The sequence below is a fragment of the Olea europaea genome, chromosome 16 (genome assembly GCF_002742605.1).
Source record: "Olea europaea var. sylvestris chromosome 16, O_europaea_v1, whole genome shotgun sequence".
Lineage (NCBI taxonomy): Eukaryota > Viridiplantae > Streptophyta > Magnoliopsida > Lamiales > Oleaceae > Olea > Olea europaea.
In genome coordinates, this window is record NC_036252.1 from 18,640,489 (window position 1) to 18,660,932 (window position 20,444).

At 30.9% G+C, this 20,444-nt stretch overlaps 1 pseudogene; it reads right to left on the reverse strand.

Moving 5' to 3' along the window:
* Window positions 1-255: 255 nt before the first annotated feature.
* LOC111412727 overlaps window positions 256-20,444 on the reverse strand; it is a 32,107-nt pseudogene continuing 11,918 nt past the window's right edge.

Consider the following 20,444-nt stretch of genomic DNA (forward strand, 5'->3'; position numbering starts at 1 on the left):
TGATTATTGTATTCATTGCAACAATAATTTTTCCCCATAAATATAGGATTTTGATTTTTAATAAAACATACATACAAGTATATTAACTTCTCTATATTATCTTATCTTTTTCTCTATGGTCTATTAACATGGTTCACTCATGTTAAATAAAATTGACATCTGCACTATAGAATAAATAAATAAATAAAGTTACTTGGCTACGAGAGAACTTCCTTGATCCCCTGTTATATAAATAGTTGCTTCAACTGGCATGTCTCACACAATCAACACTTGATTATTGGACACGTGTCTCAGTGCGTGTTTAGGGAAGGAATCTCCATTTGTTATGAATGTTTAATGTGGTTGCTTAATAAGATTCAAAAACAAGAGCACTGAATTCCAGTCTACTAGCCATGAGATTCCATTTCCTTGCACGCTTCGCCTTGCAACTGTGCCCTTAAGATTCATCCCCTTCACATTATTCCTATCAATCACCACTTGATCAATCTTTGTAAAATCCTCATTTTCTCGATCCAGTTGTACGTTATCAATACCCTTATTAGAACCCAAAAACATGTTATCCACAATGTTTACTCTAGCATTTTGCTGAGGTGATAGAAAATCCATGATCGAAGCACTAACCTCCTCTCACAATTGCTGTGCTGTGTGCAATCTATCAAGCCGCATGTAAAGCCTTATGTTGCTGTAGCAAGGTCCTTTACTCCATATGCAACACCCTTTACGGATTTAAGAAGTATATACGCATCTCCAAGAAAAAAGCTACTAGAAATGTGTACTTGGACGGGATCTTCAACAACAATACCAGTGTAGTCTAGGTAAGAATTCACAATTCGCGTCTGTGTTAAGCCAAATGGCACTTTTAAATAAATCCCAGTACAGCCATAACCAGTGGCCTTATTGTAACAATGTACCCCAGATACTATGTTGGCTTCGCCTGAAATCATAATTCCAATTTCAGCTAAAAATATTGACACATCAGTAACTGCATTATCATTTCCTATTAGATTTACTGCAGTGCCCAAAAAATATCTTTCCATGGTGTCACCACCAGCAGTAATGTGTTGGCCAAGAAAGGAGTTTCTGATACAAGTTTTATGACCACCTTGGACTAGGATGCCATTGGAGGTGAAACGTGTAATGTAGCAGTGGTCAATGCTTGTTCTAAGTGAATTCACAACTCGAATTCCTCCACCTCGAAAATTAGAATCCAACAAGAGGTCTCGTAGTGTTACAAACTCATAGTTATATTCCAACGAGTTGTTGTTTGAGGACGGTGACAAGTCAATTAAGTAACCGTCGTTTGGCAAATTATCTGATGACTTTATAGTTCCTCCCTATATTTGCCATTGAATGGTGCATTTGTATTAGCTTTTTAATGTTGGGTTGTGTGCTCATATAGTATATTTTGCTATAATAGAATAATAATTTATAATAAATGATAAATGTATTTTATACATTTATTCGAAACTTTAAAATGATAATATTTAATTTTTCTCTGATAAATTAAGGTCTAAATTGTTGCAATTGATGGTGAATAGGTAGAAGTTAATATTGGTATCAGAAAGTGGAAGAAACGAAAGAAAAACCCAGAAAATGAGCGAAACGCAAAAGTTTGGGACCAAGTTGTAACAATTCAATAGTTGATCCGACCCATGAATCGAAGATTGAAGAATTTGGAGATCAAATTTCATATTTTGAAAAATGAAGGACTTGAATTGAATCAAAGAATATATAAGTTGTAAGAATGAAAGGACTCAAGGGCTGAAATTTATTATATTGAAAAATTGAGGACTTGAGGGGTAATATTGCATTTAAGGTTTTGAATTGAAGTCAAATTTGGTGGCTGTAGATTTGTTATATATATACACATTCACACAGGAGGCTGGAGAAAAATTAGAGTCCCTTTTAGAATCAAAATTGTGGCTGCTAGGTCATATATATATATATAAACCGGGCGGAGAGAGAGGCAGCCAATTTGATATATTTCCTACAAAATTGAGGTTGCAATTTTCAGAGACACGCAGAAGAGAGGGGCAGCCAATATCATATTTTTTGTACACACTTTGAGGAGCCATATTCTATATTTCACAAATATTTAGGGGCTGCCTAGGATCGAGAGAAAGACACAGGAAATCGAGCATCTTGGAGTTTTTCTTTGAATAAAATTGTGGCTATCTTTTTATTTATATATACTCTCATAGAAATTGAGAAAAACATCACTGCTAGGAGAATTGCGAAAAGAAGCTGCTGGCTAGTTTACATGCATACAGGGCAAAGGGAAAGACGGTAACATGAGGAAAAAAGCTGATTTACTTCTCAAATTATTTGTGTTCCGTCAATTAATCAGATGTGAATTCCATGATAATTTCTTGTTTGTCTCTCATTAATATGCGTAATTAAATTTAATTTTAGGCCAAACAATGTAATCTATTTGGGAACTTTATTTCTTTTATTTGAGATTCTTGTTCTTTTATATTTTATGTGTAAATTTTAATTATGTTTTTAATTCTTTGAATATTCTGGCCAATTATTCAATGATTTCGTGAACAATAATTACGTAGAAATGCAAATTCTTATTTAGACCACATATTAAAATTCGGTAAATTAATATAACGAGTAGAAGTATCTATATTAATTGCTGCGGTTCTATAAAAATTCTTAGAACTGATATCTCGTTTAGTTAAATTTAATTTTCATAGAGATATGGAATTGAACTAATTAAATAGGTTCAATGAGAACTCGAGAAGGGTAAGTTGAATACAATGGAAGAATTCGACCGAACACTACTTTTGTTGACTGTTATAACATGATGGTTCGATAAAGAAATAGATTTTGTTATTCTCTTTGGGAGTCTTATACACAATTTGTAACATATATGAGTATTATTTTGATGGTAAATTTCTTGTACATCATAGACATTCATTATATAAGGAATATGGTTTATTAAAACCTTACCATGAAAAATCCTATGTGGAAAAATACTAATGAAGAAAAAAATAATACATTGTTCTTTCAAGTGCGGTACAAGAGTTGACTCATAAATTCAATGGACAAAACCTTGGTTAAGAAAAAAGAGTACAACACATATTTACTTCCTCTCATGATAATGTCACTTGAATTATATACTTCAATCATATTAAATCTTTCAATGATAATATTAGTAGTCATGCCGATGAGTGACTATAACAATATTATCATACCCAATATCAAATTTTATTTATTGTCAATATAACATGATATAGACTTGTATTACATTCATCATAAAATAATTTATCTTTTTATACAAGTCTTCGTAAAATTCAATTTGTTGAGAGTCTACTTCATTTTTCTTATTTCATTTTTACATAAATATGCACCTTTAGGTGTTCGGACTGTAGGTTCGGAAATTTTAAGTTTCTTTATTTGCTAGGACTCCATTCTTTTATTTGGCCTATCATTTCTTTGATCAATATGTTTCGATAATTTTTTCCCCATTATCGCTATTTATAATATTAAGCAGCAAATTACATACAAAAGTGTTGTCGATAACTTTTTCTTTACGATTCTATTTCTTTTCCACAATGACATAACTTATAGATATATCTAAATGTCAATATTTCAATTAATAGAACCTTTTCTTGATTTTTTTAAATTGTACTATATTCACTTCAAAAGTATACACCTCTTAATGGGACTATCTATACTATTTGATTCTTTTTTTCAAAGAATTTTGTCTTGGAATTAAATGTCATCACGCTTACCGTGCGTAATTGATTTATAAAGTATAATGTTAATGGATTGTCCTTCCAGGATGTCAATTCAAATTAGAGCATTTAAAATTGATATGTGAAATATTGTCAATCTCTTTGGCCCGTAAACGCATCTAAATGAAATGTCTTAAACTTCTGATTCGATTTGTCTTTTGCGATGATTTAGATAATATAATGACGCATATGTTCATTATATTTCAGCTTCTTAATTTTTTCCCCAATACCGAGAAAACTTTTTAATCAAATTGACAATCAATAAACTGCATTGTAATATATCACCCGTTAGAGCTTAAGATATTTCATAAGAGTTCAAAATAAACATGTATTCTCAGCATTCTTTAATGTTCGTCTTAGTACAATGTGGTGGAGCGATTGTACATATATTATATTTATTGAAAATCATTAGATGGAAATATTAAGCTCTAACCATTAGTCAAAGATAGCCGGAGAAACTCTGACGTTGACATGATGCTAGTAGCATTCTCGAGGCAGGAATGACATTTTGGTCTTAATAGTAATGGTTTAGAAATTTGTTGAAGGCAGTTAACGAAAAATAAATGTTAAACCATCTATCAACATTCCAACTAATAGTTATTAAGATTGGAATGTAGATTCATTAGTATTGACAAGACACGTCATCTTGATAGTATAATCTAAAAATTATGCTCATAATTTAAAATTTGAACAAGTAATTGCAAATGTGTATTCTAAACATCATACAATCATCTAATAAATGATATGTGGGACCCCATATACCACTATAATTAATTTTCAGAAATACATGAAATTCATTAGCTAGCAAAGGTCTAGTGGCCTACATACCTAGAGAACAAATAGCATGAGAGAATTCATTATAGTGAAAAATCTTCTAATTTTTCAATGGATATTTCTAGATATTATTTACATTATTATTGATTAGAAATGATTTAACCGATCATGTCAAATGATAAAACTTTTTGGTCAATGAACTTTGAGTTCGTGATAATGTTAGATTCAATCATCTTATGAATGTATAATATGTGTCTTATGAGAGTGCTAAAATAAGTTTTCTTTTATCTGATTTTTAAAAAGATACAAAAGAAGTTATTTAAAAATATACAACATTAGTTTCTTACTTCATTTCAACATAATATCCATTGCAGCGAATATCTTTAATACTAAGAAAATTCATTCTGAATTTGCTAGAATAAAATGCATCATTAATATATAATTTTGTATTTTGTGGAAAGATAATACTAGCTTTTTAAGATCCTTTAATGATATTCAATGTTTTCGATACCGTATTTAACATTATTTTTGGCTAATGTTAATTTCAAGAAGCACTTTTTATCTTGTAGAATCATGTGCTCACTTGCAATATCTACTAAGAAGACGTTTTGATGAACTATCTAAAATCTTATTTGCTAACAATACATTTTGATTATCCATCTCAAAATTTGCCCCAACATAAGTAAAAGAGGAGAGCCTTCAACTCTAAAAGACATGAGCCCTTGAAGTAAGAAGTAGAAAAGCTTATAACCAATGGCTTCATTAGAAAATCTACATATCCAAATTGGATCTCCAATCCAGTCCTAGTAAAAAATCACAATGGCAAGTGGATGGTTTACATAGAGTTCTCTATCCTCAATCAAGTTTGTTCAAATGATAGCTTTCCACTCCCAAGGATATATTGATTGTGGATTCCACTATAAGATAAGAGTTATTGAGCTTCATGGACACCCATTCAGGCTATAATCATATCCTAATGTACCCTGGGGATGAAGAGAACACATCTTTCATTACTGATAGAGGTTTATATTACTATAAGGTGATGCTCTTCTACTCTTTGGCCGGAAGAAGGCTGGAGCTACCTACCAAATGCTTGTCAACATGATGTTTATCAATCTCATTGGCAAAACCATGTAGGTCTACCTGGATGATATGCTTGTAAAAAGCTTCAGGAACATAGATCATGAAAAGTATCTAGATGCAACTTACTAAATATTAAGGAGGTCCAGAATGATATTGAAATTCCTTTGGTCCGAGTTTGGTGTCACCTCTGAAAAATTCCTAAGCTATATGGTCAACAAAAGAGGAATGGAGGCTAATCCTAAAACGATTAAAGCTTAGATTGAGATGAGGTCTCTAAAAAAAAGAAATGCAAATCCTCACAAGATGGGTTATAGCCTTGAGTTGGTTTGTCTTTAAGCCACCAACAAATGTGTTCTCTTCATCAAGGTCCTTAAAAGAGAGATGAAGTCCTAATAGAATGAGGAGTATTGAGAGGCTTTCCAAGGACAGAAAAAACAATTAGGATATAATCTAACCACTCAAAACAAAAGGCTAGATGGTAGTTACTGCTTTACTTTGTTGTATCTATAGATACCATAAATTTTGTCCTTATAAGAGAATAAGGCAATCTTAAATTGCCTATCTATTATGTAAGCATGGTCTCATCCTATCAGTAGAGATTTGCTACCCAGATATGGAAAAACTAGTCATCTCCCTTATCATTGCATAGAGAAAGCTGAGGCCATATTTTCAGGCTTACAATATATACGTTTTTAACAAACTTCCCACTAAAGTAGGTGCTTCAAAAGTCGGACACTTCGGGAATGTTGATGAAATGGGTTGTAGAGCTAAGTGAATTTGACATCATTTAAAAATTGAGGGCCTCCATCAAAGGGCCAACCTTTGCAGATTTCATTGTAGAATTCACTAACGCCCCTAAAATAGAGGTGGTAATGGAACTAGTAAATCTCCCACTAGGAGCATTTTCATCGATGGCTACTCCAAGGAGATATACTCTAGGGTTGGAGTGGTCTTAGTTAATTCTAAAGGCCACAGGCTTAATTGTGAAGTAAGGTTCGAATTTAAAGCCTCCAACACTGTAGCATAATATAAAGCACTTCTAGTTGACTTCATATTAACCAAAGAGATGCAAGTAAAAAATGCTATTCATCAGTAATGACTCATAGTTGGTGATAAGCTAAGTCAAGGCAATTTCACTACAAAGGATAAGAGCATGGTAGCATACCATAAACGGGTTATGGATTTTCTCCCATCTTTTAAAAAATTAGTGGCATAGATTCCATGCATTGAAAATGTCCATACTAATTCTCTGTCATAATTAGCTAGCAACAAGGATCTCAAACTACGCAAGGTAGTCCTAATTTAGCACCCCGCCAGATCCTCCATCTCGAAAAGAGGAGAAGTAATGTGAATTAAAGGCACTCCATCTTGAATGCAACCAAAAATAGCCTTTCTTAAAGATCAGGCTTTGCCTGAAAATAAGAATGAGGCCTACAAACTCAGAAGAAGAGCTACATAGTTCTTACTCGGAGATGATGTACTTTATAAAAAATGATTTTCCTCTTCCATACTTTTATAAACGTTAGGTACATTTTATGCCCTTATTCAGGCTTCTATTCTTATTTATTTAGAAGTAAATTGAACGAATATCTAGTTAATTTGTGTAACTCATGTTAATTGTGAGAAAAATCCCAGCTTAGATACAATTTATATGAAAATAGGCTATTTGGAGCTTAATTGGAGTTTATTTGAAGCAACTGAAGATTAACCGGATTGTAAGAGATCAATTAGAAGTATTAATGAAGCATTAGATAAAAAATTATAAGTTTCAGGAGTTAAATTTGACATTTGAAAAGTTTGGGCTCACTTACAAACTCAGGAGTTTTGGTTTGTCGAAGGGATTAAATATCGAATTTATTAATTATGAGGGGATTAGACCGACTTGTGAATGTTGTGGTGCATGTCATTATACTATAAATTACTTTTTATCAGCAACTCCAAAGGAAGTGATGATAACTATTTTTGATGATCCAAATGAAGAAGATAATGATGGTGATGATTTTATTGTGGGAGATATCATCAGCAAAAATATAAAAGGATTGAAGATAAAATAATCCTGCATGAGCCAAGTAACATGCGTATTGAAGATCTCTTCATCATTAAACTCGAGGAACTAATAACTAAAGAACCTGTAGAAATTGAGTAATTAATCATGAAGAAGCCAAACAAATTTGTGGCGTTAAAAGAAAACAGAATTTACATGCAAACCTCCGACTTCATTGATTTTGTGATTAAAGGCGATCAGAAAATTGAAGTATTCTTAGTTGAGTTTGAGTTGGGTAACAGCAATAGCTCAGGCCTCTCATATTGTCATAGGTTGTATCTGCCTCTCGACTCCCACAGCCCTACCCCACTCAGTGATATTTACAGGGTAAAATTAGCCTCGAATTAGAGGACTAAATCGATCTATCTCAATGCTCACAGGGTAAAATCCGTGAACCAATCTGCAATCCCGATTGTGACCTTTAGTGATACAATGACAGTGAGCTCCGCCATTGATTGTAAGCCTCTCTTATCTTATTATTATTATTATTATTTTTTATTTTAGTCATTTTGATATTTTATATATATATTGATAATTTGTTGGTGATTTATTATGTTAGTTTTGATGGTTTATAGTTTATGAAAATTGAGAAATTTGTCAATTTATGATTAATGATAATAGGTATTGAATTATAATTAATTTTAATTTACTTTTAATCTGTAATTTATTTCTATTTTTCATTCAAAGTGTTTGACTTACAGTTACGAAGTGAGGTTGTATAATGTATTTTTCTTATTATTTTGGATTTGTATTGACTTATATTTTCATATGTATATAATTATTTAATACAAATATTAATAAAGGATCTTGCTATTGAAGCTGTTGACGATCAATGGTTAACAACCGCCCTAACTCACTAACAATCACTACTAAAAAACAAAGTTTCAGGCACGAACTTTCCGTTCCTAAAGTCTCAATATCCGTTGTTAATAATCTTCACTAACAGAATATTTGCAACCACAAATCTGTTGGTAATTTGAGGGTCGCTGATAGTTACCAACAGATCATGCCGTAGGTAAAGAGTAAACATTTTATCAACGAATTTTTCGTTGGTAAAGTGTGAATCTTTTACCAACGGAATTTTCGTTGGTAAAAGTCTTAATCAATACCAACTGACTTTCCGTTGGTAAATGTCTACTATTACAATTGGTAAAAATCAATATTGTAAATAATCATATGGTAAAAAAGTTATTTATTTATTTATTTATTATTATTATTATTATTATTATTATTATTATTATTATTATTTATTTAATAATTATAATATTTTTTTATTTTTAGTTAACTGAATTGAAAGGACAAAATATTGTTTAACTCCTTATTGGACTACAAATATATAGAATGCAACTACAAAGATATTGTTGTAAACTTCCGATGTGGGATAAGTGAATTATTTTTACCAACGAATAATCCATTTCTCATTACCAACGGAATATCCGTTGTTGAAATATCAAAATGTTAAACGGTTATATTATGTACGGAATATCCGTTGGTAAAGAGATATCATTTTTACTAACGGATAATTTGTTTTTAATTACCAACGGAATATTCGTAGGTAAAAGATCAAAATTTTAAATGGTTATATTAGGCACGGAATATCCGTTGGTAAAGAGATATCATCTTTACCAACGAAAAATTCGTTGTTGATTACTGTAGCTAAAAGTGAATTACTTTTACCAACGGATAATCTGTTTCTAATTACCAACGGATGCAAATTAGGTACATCACCTACGAATATCCGTTGAAGGAAGATCCAAATATTAAATGATTACATTAGGTACGGAATATCGGTTGGTAAAGAGATATCATCTTTACCAACGGAAAATTCGTTGATAATTATCGTAGCTAAAAGTGAATTACTTTTACCAATGAATAATCCATTTCTAATCACCAACAGATGCAATCCATTGGGAATTTTCCGTAGGTGAAAAGTTGTTTTTTAGTAGTGAATCTTGGATCCACCATTGATGATGGAGGTGGAGTTTGCTATTATTTTCGTTTCCTTTCGTTTTTCTGTTCATTTTCTTTTTACTGTTTCTGTTTATTTTTCTTTTTACTGTTTATTTAATTTATTTATCTTAATTGAGTATTTAACTCTTAGTTTTCAAAAAATTATATGTGTAAGTCACATACTTTGTTAGATATATATTATTTGAAAGAAATAATTATTCATGTCTATTTACTCTTATAAGATTTTTAGATGAGTTCTATCTACTATAAAAGAATTCATTCTATTCATATTGTAATTCTGCTTTTGAACCCTATAAATATGGACCCATTGTTATAATAAAACGACACACTTGAGTTTCGACTCTTTTTATTTTCCTCTTGCTCCTTTAATTTTATAAAATATTATTAGTACAACAACTTTAATTCAATAATTATTTTTTCTAAAAAGGAGAAAAAAATCATGTGGCCAATTTTTATTTTATTTTATTTTATCAATTTCTTTTAAGCACTTGTTCAGGTTCCAAGATTGTTTTCTTTTGTGCTTAGTCCCAAATTATATACTGATTCAAACAAATGAGTCATCTCGTACACTTACCATCCGCCAATCCAATTCATAAACTACCATATGTTGAATTGATTGCTATTAGCCATTCAATAAAGTATGAATTCCATTTGCACTTGCATGGATCCTGTAGAATATCGCAAGCAAGGTCACGAACGTAAATTATTTTCTCAAAGCTTAATTCTTCTCTTGATGAATGACAAGTGTATTTTATACACTTATTTCGACCCAAAAATATAGATATTTAACAGTTTGCTTGAACAATTATAACCTAATTTATTTTATATTTCATTTATTAGATAAAACGTGTTGACTAGAAGTGGAACTGAAAGAAAGAAGTGAAAAAAGACGAAAAATGACAAAGTCCAAAGTTTGATGATGAAATTGCTAATTAAATCTCTTCTACAAAACAGACAAAAAAAAAAAAAAAAAAAAAAATATATATATATATATATAGCATTTCACGTCTAAACCCATTCATATCAGTTTATTTCACAAAACATTTCAGAAATTTTTTTATATCATTGTGTAAGAATACATCGTGACAAGTGGTAAATTCTTATTCCTTGATATTTGTATAATTTTTGGCATAAAATGCTATGAGATTTTCGGGTCGAACTCTATGTTAAATCTTTCGGGATGGACCATTAGGTTAAAAATGTTAAATCCTATGGAATGGATTGTTTGGTTAAAGATGTTAAATCCTACGGGATATGGGGATTCTTAATAAATTCCTTGAACTCTAAATCTAAGAAATGTTGGTATTTTATGTCAGTTTTATATTTATATTATTTGAATAAGAATGTGTACGTATTCATACTGATTTTTTTTTCAAAATACTCACTCTTACAATACTTTTCAAATGAGAATAGGTCGTTTGTACTCATGGAAGATTGATCGAGTAATGTTTATGGGATCGCCAAATAAATTTTTTAGAAAAGATAATTGTCAAACTTGTATTTAAGAATATCTTCATATTGAATTTTGTGCATATTTTTTAATAGCTATTTTTATGCATTTTCAACATTTAATGAAAGGGATATTCCTGCTTAAATTAGACAAATAAGATGTTGGTGAAACCTCGAGTCTATTTTTATAAAAGAATAAAATAATGAAGATGAAAAAGATCTCGAGGCATTACAAAATGGTATCAGAGTACGAGTTAGTTGATTCTATAGACTCATAGTTTTTTTAAAAATATATATATATTTTTTCATCATGTTTAAGTGTGATTTACATGTATAAATTTTTCTTAGAATACTAATTTATTTTGAAGACTTAGTAGTCTGCAGGAAAAAAAAATATTTTTGTTTTGTCCGTTAAAAAGTGAAAATGTAGCAAATGAAATGAAGTTGGTATTTTAGTTGTGTTATTTTGTTAACACGTATTTGTTGTACAATATGTAGAGACAAAGGTTTTAAATATGTGGATGGGATTATTTACCATTTAGGAGATATGTTTGTAGTATAAGAGAATTTAATTTCTGCCCGCCCTTGTTTTGCTGCACCTTGATTGTGCATGGGCATGACTTCTCCATCTGGCAAGTTTCTCTCAACCAAATTTAATTGTTTGTGTTTAAAAAAAAAAAAATGGTCTTCTCTGCATGTTGCTCTAGGTGAGTCTTACTAGTACTGAATGACTCAAAAATATCTCATGATTGAAGTGTCCTTTAACATGTACACTTGGAAAATATTTATTTGAATGAAAAAAAAATTATATATATAATTAATTTCTAAAATAAATGAAATGATTTTACTCTATTGGGTTCGATGTAACTTGTCAACTTGTTAAGTAAACGAATTCTATTTATAATGGGTACATGTTTACTTGTTTATATTTTTGTTGTATATAATTTTCATTAAACAAGTGTTTAAAATGAGATTCATGGCATTTAGCACTCGTCAATCTACTACCATATGATTAACCCAAGGTATGAATGAAATGTTATGGTTAAGCTTACTTTTAAACATGATTTATGAATCATTTAAGCTTGATTTCACGAAATGATTATGATGTTTAAAATGAAATATATTATGCAAGTTATTATATTGTTTAATATACATGAAGATATGATGATTAATCATTTTACAAGAGCATAATGTACAAGTTGACTAATAAAGATAAAGCACAATTGAACATTTATGTGACAAATGTGGCTAGAACTCATCAAATCATTAGAAAAAAGAGAAATTAAAAGTCACGTATCAAAAACTTTTCAATTAAATAAGATAATTTCGAGGACGAAAGTACTTTAAGAGGGAAGGGATGTAACACCTCGAATTTTTTTTACTATTTTTCATATGGATATAAACTTAATATTGATCATTTAGCCAATAAAATAGAAAAAATAATTTTGAACTAGTCATATTCGAGTTATTTTAATAGAAAGAAAAGTATTCTAATTTCTATATTTTGTTAATATAATAATAATTATTATATATATAATATAAAATGATAAATTGAAACGTCAATTGTCTTGGAATTTGAAATACCAATTCATTCATTATTTTATAAAAAATTCATTCAATTAGCATTTGTAACTCACTCAACCGGCCATGAGTGATTTGAAACCTCCCTCATTATTAACTTGAAATTTAATTAGTCTATTAAATTTCTATATAGATACATATGAGAGAAACTTTTCTTTACCCACCTAAAACATTGGCATTTCACGTCTAAACCCGTTCATACTTTTGAAAAAGAGTAGCAGTTTATTTCACAAATCATTTCAGAATTTTTTTATATCATAGAGGCAAGAATACATCATGGTAAGTGGCAAATTCTTATTCCTTAATGTTTGTATAATTTTTGGCATAAAATGCTATGAAGCCTTTGAGTCGAACTCTATGTTAAATCTTTGGAGATGGACCGTTAGGTCAAAGATGTTAAATCGTACGAGATATGGGGATTGTTAAGAAACTCCTTGAGCTCTAAATCTAAGAAATGTTCGTGTGTTATGTTTGTTATATATGTATCATGTGAATAAGAATATGTATGTATTCTTACTGAGTGTTTTTAAAATACTCACTTTTACAATACTTTTTAAACGAGAACGGATCCTTTGGACGCGTGGATGATTGATTTAGTGATACTTATGGGATTGCCAAATAAATTATCTAGAAAGGTAATTGTCAAACTTTTATTTGAAGAACATCTTCATATTGAATTTTGAGCACATTGTTTATTAGCTATTTTTATGCTTTTTCAACATTTAATGGAAGCGATATTTTTGCTTAAATTAGACAAAGAAGATGTTGGTAACACCTCAAGCAATTTTTATAAAAAAATAAAATAATGAAAAAGATTTTTGGACATTACATATTAGAAGTCAAAAATGATGGAATATGATCAAAATATTATACAAATCAAATTTCCAATCGCATAAGTTATATTCTAGTTTTTTAGTTGAAGGTTGAGATTTTTGGCATAATAAACATTTGAATTGGAAATATTTAATTTTCAAAAATTTGTAACCCTTTGAGTTAGCTTTCCAACTCACTTTGATTCATTTCAAACGGATATCGGGAGAAAAGTTATGACAAAAATATCTATGACCGTGTAGAGACATAAACATGTGTGTGAGAATGTAACTTTTCTTATTTGATTGTAACTCTTTTAAAAACCACTTGGACGTGATTTTTAACCAATTTTCGACTCCTACAAATACCTATCAGCAAAAAATATATTAGAGACACCTCTCATATACATATTATTCTCCAGTATTCATCAATTATTATCATCAAATGAGACAAAATTCATAGTTTTGTGAGAGAATTGAAGGAATCTTGCAAGAATTCAATTAAGTGAGGATTCAAACTCAGTTTTTTTGATAAAGAAGAGAAGAAGCAAGTAGAGATTCATCAATAAACTATTGAATAGATCCCGGATCACAAGATTCATCCTCACCTTCTCAATTTATAAAGAAACCGGATTATGTCTTTCCACTTAAATATAATTTATTGTAATTTTGCTATGCTAGACTAGAATTTTAATTCTAATTCTAATTACTAAGATATAGATGAACTCTTATTATGAAGTTTTTAACATAAATTAAATATTTTGACGTCCAATATTTGTGAATTCTTGAATACTTGTTATTGTGTTTAATGCTTTTCAATTAATTGACCACTAATTGAAATGAATTGTGAATTTTATTGATTTGGAGAGAAATGATAAAATATATATAGCAATTATAACAAATATTGAAAATTCCTATAGGGAATATAGATATACCACTATACTTTGTGTACTTTTATGGATATTCTAGCGTTTTTAATGCATGTTTTCTTGTTCACATCTTTCATAAAGATATAGGAAGGTCACATGAGGGGATATATTTAATTGACATCGAGTGATGCTTTTAATTAATTTAGGAACATTGATCAACAAGAATGTACACATATTGTCATAATATTGATTTGCATTAAAAATGATTAATAAGGGGGATTCGAAATCTTAATAATCATCTTAAATAATTTTATTAAAACGTTCGTAAATTTGCTCAATAGGGAGAAGAAGAATTTTTCAGTAAGAAGGAAGATTGATTCCTTCTTGGTAGGTGATCCATGCCAAGAGAATGAAATTAGGCCAGGAAAGCAAAAGAAAGCCTTTTCTCTTCTTCTGTCGAAGGGAATAATCTTTCCTTAGTTGATGTCTTCGATTGTTTAACCTTACTTCTCCTCTATTCCATTAGAACCGCAACTTCCACCTTGGCAGAGCAGTGCTCTAACCAATTGAGTTACAACTTCTGGGAAATAAGGGATCTAGCAGCTTAATTAATTAATTAATTGGCATAAAATCATAAAACAAAATTTGTTATTCGATTAAGGTTGAAATTAATTGATCCTAAATTAAGCACATGGTCCTTGTGACAGCGATACTTTATTGATCACTTTATACTTGTTCGTGATACCATTTGCTTGAGGAAATTCAAATAGACCAGTGAATTTTACTAATAGGTAAAATAATTACCAAAGATAGGAATAAACTATTATCTTAATAATCTATAATAACAAAGTAAATCTATCATAAAATATATACAATTATCATAAAAGATATTCTAGATTTTTGACAGTCTAATCTTATCATAAAAGATATGCCAAAAGATATCATAGATTATTAGAATTCCAATCTTATCATGAAAGATATGCCAAAAGAAATCCTAAATCTGTTATAAGTCTAATATAAAGAAAGATAACTTTAATTTAGCAAATCCTTACAATTTTCTTTTAAACAAATTTGAAAATATCTAGGATGGTATAAAGTCAATTCTGCACGAGTTGTATATGTATAACAAGAGATCAAATACTGTTATATAAGGAAAAAAAAACTTGTAGCTCGGGATTTTTGGTCAAATCTACTTATCATCCAAGTCTGTCTGTCTTGCCCTAAGGGCAGCTTTCCACTTCCAAAAATAGATCAACTTGTGAATTCTTGTAGCGCACGAGTTATTGAGCATTATGGATACTTATTTGGACCTTAGATGAATAAGACACCTAAGTCATTATAGATAAAAGCATTTACTGCTACAAGGTGATGCCCTTTGGCCTGAAGCCACCTATTAGAGACTTGTCAACAAAATGTTTGCTAAATTCATTGGGAAAACCATGGAAGTTTATGTGGATGACATGCTGGTAAAGAGCCTCAAAACTGTGGACTATTTAAAGTACCTCGACGCGGCTTTTGGAATATTAAGAAGATATAGAATGAGACTAAATCTTCTCAAATGCACTTGGAAAGTTCCTAGGCTATATGGTCAACCAAAGATGTATAGAGGCTAACCTTGAAAAGATTAAACCCTTGATGGAGATGAGGTCCCCAAGCAAAACAAAAAGAGGTGCAAAGACCCATGGGTTGATAAACAGCAATGAGCCGATTTGTTTCGAAGGCTACCGGTAAATGTCTTCTATTATTCAAAGTTCTTAAGGAAGGAAAAAGATTCCAGTGGAACAAGGAGTGTGAAAAGACTTTCCAAGGCCTAAAGCAGTATTTAGGACAGGTCTACCCTCTCTTGAAACCAAAAGCAGGAAAGCCATTGCTGCTATTCTACGATGAATTTCGTGAATTAAAATACAGAAATCGTTACAAATTGTATTTTTGAGAAATGCAAGTGGATATTAATCTTCTCATAATTGCAAACTCAACTAATTAATGATCTGAATGTTTGAAGACGAGAGGACGAGGGGCCACATAGCTTGAATCTTGTATTTTGAGATTTGTAGAGAATTTGATCTGTTCGACACTTGAATTTGAGGGCATGGATTTGCATTTCGAAACTTATCTTCTTGGACTTGTTTGATTTGAAGAAAAAAATTGATCTTCTTGGTGCTTGCCGAAATTAGGTTTGAGAGTTTCCTCTTTTCGTCTGGGTTTGAAATTTTTTCGGTACTTCGTGATTTTTCCTTTGCACTTTCACCTTGTGAAATTTTATGAACATCTATCCTAATTATAGGAAAAATTAGTGACCAATTTTGTAACCATCCAATTATCTTTAATTAAAAAGAATAACTGCATAATTTTGGATTTTGAAAAAAAAAAAATAGGATGGGCCTTTGAATTTTTTGTAGGCCTTAGTAGATTTTAATTTAATAAATTTAATTAGGCTAATTATTTAGATCGACTCAATCCATTATTTTACTTAATTTTTTTATGTCTACCAATGTCCCTTCAAGATTTATTTATTTACAAATAATTTAATAAATTTGGATTTTCAACTTTTTTTAAAATTGAATTTAGAATTTGATTTGAACTCAAACTTCCATTAGTAAATTGAAACAGATGGAATATTTGAGAATAAACTATGAATTCAATTTAGAATAAAATCCTTATCCTTTACATTTGAGAACAAGGGTGTTTTTTTTTTTTTAACTTGAATGTTGTTCGATTATTAATTTCTTTATTTTTTTGTATAATCCATAACTAATTTGATTTTGAATAGGCTTTCTATCCTTGATGGTAAGTTGGACTTAAGTGAAACCAGGTATCCGCCTATTTATATGAATAAATTATGAGATTTAGAAATAAGTAGAATAAATTTACAAGCAAAGGTAGGAATTTTTTTTAATGGCTTCCACATAGATGGAAACCAGTCTTTTTTGGTTTTTGCGTGCAGAAACCAAAGCAAACAATTTGTTTTTTTTTTTCTTTTCCTTCTTTTCTTTTTTCCCTTTTTTCGTTTCGTTTCTTTCTCTTTTTTTTTTAAATTGTCATTTTTTGGTTAATCTTCGTTATTATTATTATTTATTATTTTTTTAGAATGGTTATTTTAATAAAATCAAAACTAACATTCTTCATTTTTTTTCAGGAATTCATTTTTTGACGCAAGTCAAGAATTTTGAGATTCGAGATTTTCTTTGTGTAGAGATTAAATTTTCATATTGAATTTATTTTTCGAGTTCTAGAAAATATTTGCTTATGCATAGACTCAAAATTGTAAATCTTCTCGTGCACACCGATGACAAAGACCGTCACTTTTACCATCTAAGGCACTTTGTGTTTAAGACCAAGTATCGTCTCCTTCGATCGTTTAAGGCATTTTGTGTTGAGGACCGAGGACCAACTCTTTCGACCATCCAAGGTACTTTGTGCTAAGGAGCAAGGACCATCTCCTTCCATCCTCCAAGGTACTTTATGTTGAGGACCAAGGACCAGCTCCTTCGATCACCCAAGGTACTTTATGTTGAGGACCAAGGACCAGCTCCTTCGATCACCCAAGAAACTTTGCGTTGAAGACCAAAGACCGATTCTTTCGACCGAGGACCAACTCTTTCGACCGTCCGAGGCACTTTGTGTTGAGGACCTAGACTGATTCCTTCGACTGTCCAAGACACGTATGAAGGCCATTTACATATTTGGGAGGTTCGTAATTTTAGACAACAAGGGAATTTAAAAGATTTACTGTCCATTAATTTTAATTTTTTTTTGTGCTAATTTTCTCTCTTTTTTTGTAGTAATGGTTGGAACACGCTTTAATAATTGACTGTATTATGAAATACACGAAATCTTTGAGTTTAAAAATCAAGACAAAAGTTACTTTTGTTTCAAAGATACTGATATGAGGTACCATGCACAGCCTTGCATATGAGGTGAATTTAAACTTAGCATTCATAAGTTAATAGTGGATCCTTCTCCTGTCCTCTTATTTAACGTCATGAGAATTTAGATGCTACCAAGTCTAACCACTCTATCAGTCATCTTCCATTTTTGTGTCTTCCCCCTCGTCATTTCCAAAGCATGAAGTGCATCCCAAGGATAATTTGTGAGAGGATTGACAATAAAGAAATATAATGGCGAAATGCACTTGCCAATCGCGGACATATTTCTTTTCTTCCAAAGTTTTGGGAATGGTCTTTTTGTGTCCAAAAACTCCCACTCAAGAGAAATCATCTCGAGTTAGCTTCTGTAGTCAGCTATACTATAAAAGATTATTGTCATCTAAACTCTATCTATATAGCTCTTTGTGAGGTTTGGTGTCCAGAGACCAACACTTTTGTGACCACCAGTGGTGAACTTGGCTTTTCTTTTTGTGATATGCGTAAGATAAATGGACTTTTAGTCATAGGTCATCACTATGAAGAAGTATTCCCAAGCCTTTCAGAGTTAACGGATCAACTTTTCAAGTCTTGTCTGTACCTCTTTAATGTTTACTGAATTTGATTACATTAGTCTTGAAGATTAGATTAATTTTTGGTTTCACAAGAATTGTTGTACCCATAATCTTGACAAAACAAAAATTATAAGAGTGCTATGAATATAAATCCATTCAAGAGGCATCATCAAAGAGTATTAAAGGAATCCGAAGGGCCCTGGTTGAAGACAAGTCGAGAGATATTTCTTATAAGGATCGAAGTCAATAGAGCTATTTATCAATATCTTTGTCTATGGAAGAAGAAGAAGAGAGATTAGAGATAGCGGCTTATCTCTCCCTGCAACTTTATCGTTGGACGAATGTATAAAAGTTACAACTTTTAAAGTGTCTTCTAAGATGATAAGTGGGTACACTTACAACCTAGTTCCTTCCATATTAGCAAACATTTATAAAGGACTTACATTGATGTCGAACCACCAATCAAGCCCGGACCTTTGATCGATTTCACATTTATTTCCTAAATATTTTTTTATACTTGGGTTGCAACTTATTTAGTCCAAAGTATTTATGCTCATGTGAATAAGAGTTATTCTCATCCTATGATTCAAAGATATGATGGCACTTTGAATGCTTTCTAATCTTGGGAAAAAAATGCCGTTGATTGTTAGGACATCATCCGTGGAATGATAGATGTCAATGACTTTTGCTGGAATCCATTTCCCTCATCCTCTCATCTCGATGTATGAGTGGATGCCCAACCAAGGTCTATAATACTTCAAAATTTATGATGAGTATTCAATCTGGGTTTGTTTCCTATCATAGAGGAAGTTTCCCTTTCATTCTTGAGGTATATAATCCTTAGCTTTAGGTAGAAACTCTCCGATTCACTAAGAAAGTTCGATATTGTTCCTAATACAGGGGACATATATTGTGTTTGGTTGTTTTTTACTCAGATGATAAGTGGAGTATGTGAATGATACACATCAAAACGTTGATGCAGAGTACCAAGGTTAGTGGAGTAACCAAGTATTGTTAATCCTAACCAAAGTTCAAGTGCAGGTTTTATCTTCTAGTGAGAAATGTGATTTTTTTCTTGATCTGGTTTTGAACAAGGTCATAGCTAAATGTTAAAACCTGCAAATATCATTCCTAAAGAGACTTTGAAAGATGGAATCAAACCTTCAAAATGAAAAAGGTATTAAGAAAATTAAGATTATAGTTTATTCAAGAAAGTTTGCTTCTACATCCGAGCTTGTTGATAAGATACCTGAAGCAGTTTTGATTCCAGACCACAATAGTCCTGGACGAGCATCCCACGCTCCTAGAAAAAACTTTAACTCTGGAAGATGAAAACTCTGGATATCACATATTTTTTTTTAATATACTACATATATTTGATCTCATGTAAAAAACTTCAATTTTTAGACTCTTCTCTCCTAAATATATAAAATGAAACAATCGTAAAACCAATGTCATTTTAAGTTATTCCAAGTCCTTCAAAAAGGTGACATCGAAGTTTTTAACATTAACATCAGTCTCCCAAATATACCATCAGGTGGAGAATTTTTAGACATGCCACCTAGAATACGAAATGAAGGTCTATCTCTTCTTTTTAAATAAAAAAAATCTTTATTTTTTTTTAAGGTTTTCCAAACGTTCCTAAAGGACTGAATTTCTCAATGAATTCAAACTTTTTGTAAG